The following is a 10,328-nucleotide window of genomic DNA, read 5'->3' as shown; positions in this document are numbered from 1 at the left end:
AACAAAAGAGAGCACAGATAAACCCACACTTATATGGTCAATTAATTTATGACAAAGAGCCAAAAATAGGCAAAGGGGCAAGGATAGACCTTCAATATATGGTGTTGGAAAAACTGGATAGCCACATGCAAAAGAAAGAAACTGGACCACTATCTTACACTATACACAAAATTCCACTCAAAATGGATTAAAAACTTGACACCTGAAACCATAAAACTTCTAGAAGAAAGCATATTTTCTTTGCATTGATCATGGCCAACAATTTGGGGAGGAGGAGGATTGACACCAAAAGACAGACAACAAAGCCAAAAATAAAGAAGTGGAACTACATCAAGCTAAAAAAACTTCTGCACAGAAAAGAATGCCATCAACAAAATGAAAAGGCAACCTAAGGAATGGAAGAATATATTTGCAAATCATGTATCTGATAAGGGCTTAATATCCAAAATAAATGAAGAACTCAAAAAATTCAACAGAAAAAAATACCTGATTAAATATGGACAGGAACTAAATAGGACTTTTCCCAAGAAGACATACAAATAGCCAACAGGTATATAAACAGGTGCTTAATATTACCAATTATCAAGGAAATGCAAATCAGAACCACAATGAGATATCACCTCAGACTTGTTTGAACGGCTATTGTCAAAAAGACAAGAGATAACAAGTTTTGGAGAGACTGCAGAGGAAAGGAAACTTTTGTGCAGTGTTGGAAGGAATGTAAATTGGGCAGCCACTATGGAAAACCATATGGAGGTTCCTCAAAAAGTTTTTAGAACTATGATATGATCCAGCAATTCCACTTCTGGGTATATATCTGAAGGAAATAAAATCAATGTCTTGAAGAGCTATCTCCACCCCTATGTTCATTGCAGCATTACTTATAATAGCCCATACATGAAAACAGCCTAAGTGTCCATTGACAATGAACTGATAAAGAAAATGTGATGTGTGTATGTATGAATGTATGTATGTGTGCGTAATGAAATAGTATTCAGTCATAAAAAGAAGATCCCAGGAGCCCCTGGGTGACACAGTGATTAAGTGTCTGCCTTTGGCTCAGGTCAAGATCCCAGGGTGCTGGGATTGAGTCTCACATCGAAATCCCTGATCAGTGGGAAGCCTGCTTTTCTCTCTCCCTCTGCTGCTCCCCTGCTTGTGTTCCCTCTCTCACTGTGTCTCTATCTGCAAATAAAGAAATAAGACCTTTAAAAATTTTTTTTTTAAAAAGGAGATCCTGCCATTTGAGACAACATGATAGACTTCCAAAATATTATGCTAAGTGAAATAAGTCAGAGAAAGACAAATACTGTATGATCTCACTTATATGTGCAATCTAAAAATAAAGAATTGACTCATGGAAACTGAGAACAGATTTGATAGTTGCCAGAGATGAGGGTGTTGGGGAGGGAAATGGGTGAAGGTGGTTAAAAGGTAGAAGCCTGTAGTTATAAGAGAAGCTAGTTTGGGGATATAATATACAGCATGGTTGCTGTAGTTAGCAATACTGCATTTTATATTTGAAAGTTGCTAGGAGAGTAGATCTTAATAGTTTTCATCATAAGAAAAAATATTTGTAACTACATGAGGTAATGGATGCTAACTAAACTTATTATGGTATCTATTTCACAATATATATGTATATCAAATCATTATGTTGCAGTGTAATATGTCAATTATATGTCAATAAAACTGATGGAAAAAAAGACAAGGGTAACAAATGCTGGTGAGGATGTGAGATAAAGGGAACCCTGTCCATGGTTGATGGGAATGTAAACTGGTACAGCCACTATAGGAAAGAGCATGTAGGTTCCTCAAAAATTAAAAATAGAACTATCATATGATCCAGCAATCTCACTTCTGGTTATATATCCAAAGGAAATGAAAACAGGAGATTGAAGAGTTATTTGCATTCTCATGTTCATTGCAGCATTATTCACAATAGCCAAGATATGGAAACAACATAAATGTCTGTCAACAGATGAATAAAGAAGATGTATGTGTGTATAAACACACACAAACACCCCTAATTCAGCTATGAGAAAGAAGAAAATCGTGTCAACTTACAACAACATGACTAGAACTTAAGGGCATTATACTGTGTAAAATAAGCTGGACAAAGAAAGACAAATACTGCATGGCATTGCTTATCTGTAGAATCTTAAAAAAAAGTTAGACTCTGGGGAGGTGGAGGAAATAGGGAGAGGTTGATAATAAGGATACAAACTTCCATCTATAAGATGCATAAAATCTATGACTCTAATGTAAACATGGTGAGTATAGTTGATAACACTGTATTATATAATTGAAATTTGCTAGAACTTAAATGTTCTCAGCAAAATAATAATAATTGAATGATCTGATAAGCATATATAATAAACATATCTCAAATGATTAGTCATAGAAAGAATATAAAACATAAGAAAAGAACAAGACACTATGACAAAATACCAGGCAGATTTATAAAGAATTTTTATAAATTAAAATAATGTAGAATTTATGTGGTCCTCAGCACTGAAGTTAAATGAAATCAAAACAAATAGTAAGTTACATACAAATTAAGAGAAAGAGTGAAAAGATAACATATAAGAAGTATTGACTTGGAATGCAGCATAGGTGGAAAATAGTAAATAAAGTTTTAGAGATGGAGAAATTCTGATAAGGAAAATGATGTCTTGATTTAACTAAGGTGGTTGTGCCAACAAAATGAAATTGGCAAACATTAAATGGGGACAGTGTGCCATGTGTGTTTCATGGCTAAACTCTTAAGATAGTTATCAGAAAATCCATAAATAGCTAAGTATTTTTGTTGATGACTTGGCCAAATTTCTCTTGGCCTTTTGCTGTTTTATAGAAACAAACCCTATGTTCTCAATTTGAAAGTCTCTTCCTTCCTTTGAGGATATGTTTCCTTCTTTCTGAAGTAAAGTAATTTCCTTGAGATGATCTTTTAGAGAGTTCTTCTAGTTGAAACCTCCTTTTTTTTTTTTTTTTTTTTGACTTAAATGTGTTTATGTAGATGTATGGCTTGAATGATAGTTTAGTTAGGTATAAAACTTTTTGTTGGCAGTTACTTTCTCTGACACTGATCATTTGTTGGCAGTTATTTTCTCTGTCACTGATCATTTTCTGGCATCTGTTATTGCTACTGAGAAGACTGCTCTTTTTGAAATTGTAATTCAAAACGCTTTTGCTTGGTTTTTATTTAAAAAGTTAAAATACCATTAAGACTTTTATCTTCATTTTGGGTGTCCTGCAGTTTTATCACAAAGAGCCTGGGTGTAGGTTTATTTTTGCTTTCCTGTTCAGCTCTTAGATACACCTTAGAGTGATAAATTATATTAAACTAAAATTTAAAACTATGAAAAATAAAATATAATAAAAAAGTGAAAAGAAAACTATAAACTGCAGAAAAAGACGTGCAAGAATAAGTTATAAAGGTTTAATGTTCAGACAATAAAAATAATGTTTACAAATAAATATAAAAAAGAACCCAATAGGGGTGCCTGGGTGGCTCAGTCAGTTAAGCATCTGCCTTTGACTCAGGTGATGATCCCAGGGTCAGGGATTGAGCCCTGCATCAGGCTTCCTGCTCAGTGGAGAGCCTGCTTCTCTCTTTCCCCCATTTTTGTGCTCTGTCTTTGTCTCTCTCTCTATGTCAAATAGATAAAATTTAAAAAGAGGACAAGAAAAAGACAACCCAATAGAAAAAATAGAAAGGATCCACAAGGACAACTCAAAAAAACGGTCAAGATGGCGGAGAAGTAGCAAGCTGAGACTGCTTCAGCTAGCCGGAGATCAGCTAGATAGCTTATCTAAAGATTGCAAACACCTGAAAACCCATCGGCAGATCGAAGAGAAGAAGAACAGCAATTCTGGAAACAGAAAAACAACCACTTTCTGAAAGGTAGGACCGGCGGAGAAGTGAATCCAAAGCGACGGGAAGATAGACCCCGGGGGGAGGGGCCGGCTCCCGGCAAGCGGCGGAGCAACCGCGCACAAAATCAGGACTTTTAAAAGTCTGTTCCGCTGAGGGACATCGCTCCAGAGGCTAAACCGGGGCGAAGCCCACGCGGGGTCAGCGTGGCCTCAGGTCCCGCAGGGTCACAGAAGGATCGGGGGTGTCTGAGTGTCGCAGAGCTTGCGGATATTGGAACGGGAAAGCCGGCTACAGAGACAGAGCTGACAGTAAGCTCGCAGCTCCGTGTTACCTTGAACCGGTCACAGGCTCCGTGAGCTCAGAGCGCGGCCGGAGGTCAGGCAGACGGGAGTAACTGGGCGCGGTTCTCTGAGCGTGCACTGAGGAGTGGGGCCCTGGGCTCTCGGCTCCTCCGGGCCGGAGACCAGGAGGCCGCCATTTGTATTCCCGTCCTCTGGAACTCTACGGAAAGCGCTCAGGGAACAAAAGCTCCTGAAAGCAAACCCGAGCGGATTACTCACCCCGGCCCCGGGTAAGGGCGGTGTAATTCCGCCTGGGGCAAAGACACTTGAGAATCACTACAACAGGCCCCTCCCCCAGAAGATCAACAAGAAATCCAGCCGAGACCAAGTTCACCTACCAAGGAGTGCGGTTTCAATACCAAGGAGAGCAGCAGAATTCCAGAGGAGGAGAAAGCCAAGCACGGAACTCATGGCTTTTTTCCTGTGATTTTTTTTAGTCTTGCAGTTAATTTAATTTTTTCTTTTTCATTTTTTTTTTTCTCGCCTTCGGGTAAAATTTTTTTTAACTGTTACCTTTTTCTTTTTTAACGATTTTTTACTAGTTTATCTAATATATATATATATTTTTTTACATTTTTCTTAGGTGTTTTCTTTTTTAAAAAATTCTTTTCTTTTCTTTTCTTTTCTTTGTTTTTTCTTTTTCTTTTCTTTTTGTTTTTTTTTTTTTTCTTTCTTCCTTTTTGAACCTCTTTTTATCCCCTTTCTCCCCACTCACGATTTTGGATCTCTTCTAATTTGGTTAAAGCATATTTTCCTGGGGTTGTTGCCACCCTTTTAGTATTTTACTTGCCACTTCATTTACTCTTATCTGGACAAAATGACAAGACGTAAAAATTCAACACAAAAAAAAGAACAAGAGGCAGTACCGAAGGCTAGGGACCTAATCAATACAGACATCGGTAATATGTCAGATCTAGAGTTCAGAATGACAATTCTCAAGGTTCTAGCCGGGCTCGAAAAAGGCATGGAAGATATTAGAGAAACCCTCTCGAGAGATATAAAAGCCCTTTCTGGAGAAATAAAAGAACTAAAATCTAACCAAGGTGAAATCAAAAAAGCTATTAATGAGGTGCAATCAAAAATGGAGGCTCTAACTGCTAGGATAAATGAGGCAGAAGAAAGAATTAGTGATATAGAAGACCAAATGACAGAGAATAAAGAAGCTGAGCAAAAGAGGGACAAACAGCTACTGGACCATGAGGGGAGAATTCGAGAGATAAGTGACACCATAAGACGAAACAAACATTAGAATAATTGGGATTCCAGAAGAAGAAGAAAGTGAGAGGGGAGCAGAAGGTATACTGGAGAGAATTATTGGGGAGAATTTCCCCAATATGGCAAAGGGAACGAGCATCAAAATTCAGGAGGTTCAGAGAATGCCCCTCAAAATCAATAAGAATAGGCCCACACCCCCGTCACCTAATAGTAAAATTTACAAGTCTCAATGACAAAGAGAAAATCCTGAAAGCAGCCCGGGAAAAGAAGTCTGTAACATACAATGGTAAAAATATTAGATTGGCAGCTGACTTATCCACAGAGACCTGGCAGGCCAGAAAGAGCTGGCATGATATTTTCAGAGCACTAAACGAGAAAAACATGCAGCCAAGAATACTATATCCAGCTAGGCTATCATTGAAAATAGAAGGAGAGATTAAAAGCTTCCAGGACAAACAACAACTGAAAGAATTTGCAAATACCAAACCAGCTTTACAGGAAATATTGAAAGGGGTCCTCTAAGCAAAGAGAGAGCCTACAAGTGGTAGATCAGAAAGGAACAGAGACCATATACAGTAACAGTCACCTTACAGGCAATACAATGGCACTAAATTCATATCTCTCAATAGTTACCCTGAATGTGAATGGGCTAAATGCCCCTGTCAAAAGACACAGGGTATCAGAATGGATAAAAAAACAAAACCCATCTATATGTTGCCTCCAAGAAACACATTTTAAGCCCGAAGACACCTCCAGATTTAAAGTGAGGGGGTGGAAAAGAATTTACCATGCTAATGGACATCAGAAGAAAGCAGGAGTGGCAATCCTTATATCAGATCAAGTAGATTTTAAGCCAAAGACTATAATAAGAGATGAGGAATGACACTATATCATACTCAAAGGGTCTGTCCAACAAGAAGATCTAACAATTTTAAATATCTATGCCCCCAATATGGGAGCAGCCAACTATATAAACCAATTAATAACAAAATCAAAGAAACACATCAACAATAATACAATAATAGTAGGGGACTTTAACACTCCCCTCACTGAAATGGACAGGTCATCCAAGCAAAAGATCAGCAAGGAAATAAAGGCCTTAAATGACACACTGGACCAGATGGACATCACAGATATATTCAGAATATTTCATCCCAAAGCAACAGAATACACATTCTTCTCTAGTGCACATGGAACATTCTCCAGAATAGATCACATCCTCGGTCCTAAATCAGGACTCAACCGGTATCAAAAGATTGGGATCATTCCCTGCATATTTTCAGACCACAATGCTCTAAAGCTAGAACTCAACCACAAAAGGAAGTTTGGAAAGAACCCAAATACATGGAGACTAAACAGTATCCTTCTAAAGAATGAATGGGTCAACCGGGAAATTAAAGAAGAATTGAAAAAAAAATCATGGAAACAAATGATAATGAAAATACAACGGTTCAAAATCTGTGGGACACAACAAAGGCAGTCCTGAGAGGAAAATATATAGCGGTACAAGCCTTTCTCAAGAAACAAGAAAGGTCTCAGGTACACAACCTAACCCTACACCTAAAGGAGCTGGAGAAAGAACAAGAAAGAAACCCTAAGCCCAGCAGGAGAAGAGAAATCATAAAGATCAGAGCAGAAATCAATGAAATAGAAACCAAAAAAACAATAGAACAAATCAACGAAACTAGGAGCTGGTTCTTTGAAAGAATTAATAAAATTGATAAACCCCTGGCCCGACTTATCAAAAAGAAAAGAGAAAGGACCCAAATAAATAAAATCATGAATGAAAGAGGAGAGATCACAACTAACACCAAAGAAATACAAACTATTATAAGAACATACTATGAGCAACTCTACGGCAATAAATTTGACAATCTGGAAGAAATGGATGCATTCCTAGAAACATATAAACTACCACAACTGAACCAGGAAGAAATAGAAAGCCTGAACAGACCCATAACCAGTAAGGAGATTGAAACAGTCATTAAAAATCTCCAAACAAACAAAAGCCCAGGGCCAGACGGCTTCCCGGGGGAATTCTACCAAACATTTAAAGAAGAACTAATTCCTATTCTCCTGAAACTGTTCCAAAAAATAGAAATGGAAGGAAAACTTCCAAACTCATTTTATGAGGCCAGCATCACCTTGATCCCAAAACCAGACAAGGATCCCACCAAAAAAGAGAGCTATAGACCGATATCCTTGATGAACACAGATGCGAAAATACTCAACAAAATACTAGCCAATAGGATTCAACAGTACATTAAAACGATTATCCACCACGACCAAGTGGGATTTATTCCAGGGCTGCAAGGTTGGTTCAACATCCGCAAATCAGTCAATGTGATACAACACATCAATAAAAGAAAGAACAAGAACCATATGATACTCTCAATAGATGCTGAAAAAGCATTTGACAAAGTACAACATCCCTTCCTGATCAAAACTCTTCAAAGTGTAGGGATAGAGGGCACATACCTCAATATCATCAAAGCCATCTATGAAAAACCCACCGCAAATATCATTCTCAATGGAGAAAAACTGAAAGCTTTTCTGCTAAGGTCAGGAACACGGCAGGGATGTCCATTATCACCACTGCTATTCAACATCGTACTAGAGGTCCTAGCCTCAGCAATCAGACAACAAAAGGAAATTAAAGGCATCCAAATCGGCAAAGAAGAAGTCAAATTATCACTCTTCGCAGATGATATGATACTATATGTGGAAAACCCAAAAGACTCCACTCCAAAACTGCTAGAACTTATACAGGAATTCAGTAAAGTGTCAGGATATAAAATCAATGCACAGAAATCAGTTGCATTTCTCTACACCAACAGCAAGACAGTAGAAAGAGATATTAAGGAGTCAATCCCATTTACAATTGCACCCCAAACCATAAGATACCTAGGAATAAACCTAACCAAAGAGACACAGAATCTATACTCAGAAAACTATAAAGTACTCATGAAAGAAATTGAGGAAGACACAAAGAAATGGAAAAATGTTCCATGCTCCTGGATTGGAAGAATAAATATTGTGAAAATGTCTATGCTACCTAAAGCAATCTACACATTTAATGCAATTCCTATCAAAGTACCATCCATCTTTTTCAAAGAAATGGAACAAATAATTCTAAAATTTATATGGAACCAGAAAAGACCTCGAATAGCCAAAGGGATATTGAAAAAGAAAGCCAACGTTGGTGGCATCACAATTCCGGACTTCAAGCTCTATTACAAAGCTGTCATCATCAAGACAGCATGCTACTGGCACAAAAACAGACACATAGATCAATGGAACAGAATAGAGAGCCCAGAAATAGACCCTCAACTCTATGGTCAACTCATCTTCGACAAAGCAGGAAAGAATGTCCAATGGAAAAAAGACAGCCTTTTCAATAAATGGTGCTGGGAAAATTGGACAGCCACATGCAGAAAAATGAAATTGGACCATTTCCTTACACCACACACAAAAATAGACTCAAAATGGATGAAGGACCTCAATGTACGAAAGGAATCCATCAAAATCCTTGAGGAGAACACGGGCAGCAACCTCTTCGACCTCTGCCGCAGCAACATCTTCCTAGGAACAACGCAAAAGGCAAGGGAAGCAAGGGAAAAAATGAACTACTGGGATTTCATCAAGATCAAAAGCTTTTGCACAGCAAAGGAAACAGTTAACAAAATCAAAAGACAACTGACAGAATGGGAGAAGATATTTGCAAACGACATATCAGATAAAGGACTAGTGTCCAGAATCTATAAAGAACTTAGCAAACTCAACACCCAAAGAACAAATAATCCAATCAAGAAATGGGCAGAGGACATGAACAGACATTTCTGCAAAGAAGACATCCAGATGGCCAACAGACACATGAAAAAGTGCTCCATATCACTCGGCATCAGGGAAATACAAATCAAAACCACAATGAGATATCACCTCACACCAGTCAGAATGGCTAAAATCAACAAGTCAGGAAATGACAGATGCTGGCGAGGATGCGGAGAAAGAGGAACCCTCCTACACTGTTGGTGGGAATGCAAGCTGGTGCAGCCACTCTGGAAAACAGCATGGAGGTTCCTCAAAATGTTGAAAATAGAACTGCCCTATGACCCAGCAATTGCACTATTGGGTATTTACCCTAAAGATACAAATGTAGTGGTCCAAAGGGACACATGCACCCGAATGTTTATAGCAGCAATGTCCACAATAGCCAAACTATGGAAAGAACCTAGATGTCCATCAACAGATGAATGGATCAAGAAGATGTGGTATATATACACAATGGAATACTATGCAGCCATCAAAAGAAATGAAATCTTGCCATTTGCAACAACATGGATGGAACTAGAGCGTATCATGCTTAGCGAAATAAGTCAAGCAGAGAAAGACAACTATCATATGATCTCCCTGATATGAGGAAGTGGTGATGCAACATGGAGGCTTAAGTGGGTAGAAGAAGAATAAATGAAACAAGATGGGATTGGGAGGGAGACAAACCATAAGTGACTCTTAATCTCACAAAACAAACTGAGGTTGCCGGGGGGAGGGGGTTTGGGAGAAGGGGGTGGGATTATGGACATTGGGGAGGGTATGTGATTTGGTGAGTGCTGTGAAGTGTGTAAACCTGGTGATTCACAGACCTGTACCCCAGGGGATAAAAATATATGTTTATAAAAAATAAAAAATTAAAAAAATAAAAAAAAAATAAAAACTGACACCATACATGCTGTGCTATTCATCATCACCAGTAACCACAGAAATGTAAAGCAAATGAGCAATGAGATGATATTTCATACTTACCAAAACAGGAAAAATGTACATTTCTGAAATTTTGTGCCTAGTCTATATGAGATATGGAGAAAAGGGGGTGTTCACATACTGAAAATAGA

Source organism: Mustela putorius, unplaced genomic scaffold (genome assembly GCF_011764305.1).
Source record: "Mustela putorius furo isolate JIRA1106 unplaced genomic scaffold, ASM1176430v1.1 tig00003988_pilon_pilon_pilon, whole genome shotgun sequence".
Taxonomy (NCBI): Eukaryota; Metazoa; Chordata; class Mammalia; order Carnivora; family Mustelidae; genus Mustela; species Mustela putorius.
The sequence above is the reverse complement of the archived record's forward strand: the minus strand, read 5'-3'. Positions refer to the sequence as shown.